Here is a 1,179-nt window from a genome sequence, read left to right as displayed (position 1 = left end):
AGAGGGGGGGGGGTTGCAAAAAAAGAGAAAGAAAGATTGACTGTTCGACTTTGAGAAATTTACTGCCGGTTGACTTGACATTGTCATGCTTGTTAGAAGAATGGTTCAGTAGAAGTTGTTAAGTGTGTTCATGCAAGACTAGACAGCTGACTAGATAGACAGACAGACAAAGAGATGGATGGATAGATGAACAAGTGGATGGATGGACTAATGTAAGATGTCTATCTATCCATCTATCGTTTTAGACACCTACACAATCATCAATTCATCCATCCATCCACCCATCCACACATTCATCGATCTATCCATCCACCCATCTATCCATCCATCTTTTTACCACCTATCCATCCATTCATCTATCCATCCATCTATCTTTTTACCACCTACCCATCCAACCATCAATCCATCTATCTATCCACTCATTCATCCACCTTTCCATCTATCCATCCATCTGCCTATCTATCTAGTTAGCTATCTTGTCTTGTATGTCTTTAAGATCGTCTGTCAAGACTCAAAAGATCATCATTACCTTCCCAGTCATCCAAAGTAATTCCTCTTTCCTTGATCCACCTACATTCAATTCCACCCTTCTAGGCCATAATAATTTGTGGATATTTAATTTATGTCGCTCGTCTATTTTTCATGTCTTTTAATTTTTGACATTTGATTTGAATTAGCATCACTGTCTACAAAATGATGATACAATTATCTACTGGTGTTTGTGTGTGTGTGGTTGGCGGGTGCTCTAGTGTGGTTTGCTCTTTCTTTCCGATCAAACATCTATTGCCCTGATCTCTCCTCCTTTTTTGTGTATGTTACTCTCTTGTAACATCTCTAATCTTCTGCACTTTTAGATTACGACCTTATTGTGTTGCAAGTGCCGTAAAAGTCTTACTAAAACTAAACTAGAAAACTGGTGTTTGTGGTGAGGTAGTGGTTAGGCGCCTCGCTTTCGCAAGCACAAGAACTGAGTTTAATTCCTGTGTGGGGTAAGTTTTGATCGAGTATCTTGTTCTTTCTGTTGGGATTTTTATATTCCTTTTATTCTGGGTTGGTCCTGACACTTGGGGTCAAAATTTGTCTCTGAATGATCTAGATTTGGGAGTGTGTGTGTGGGTGCGTTTGTGTGTGTATGTATGTATGTATGTATGTATGTATGTATGTATGTGTGTGTGTGTG

Source organism: Aplysia californica, unplaced genomic scaffold (genome assembly GCF_000002075.1).
Source record: "Aplysia californica isolate F4 #8 unplaced genomic scaffold, AplCal3.0 scaffold00625, whole genome shotgun sequence".
NCBI classification, from domain to species: Eukaryota; Metazoa; Mollusca; class Gastropoda; order Aplysiida; family Aplysiidae; genus Aplysia; species Aplysia californica.
Note: the sequence above shows the minus strand (reverse complement) of the source record.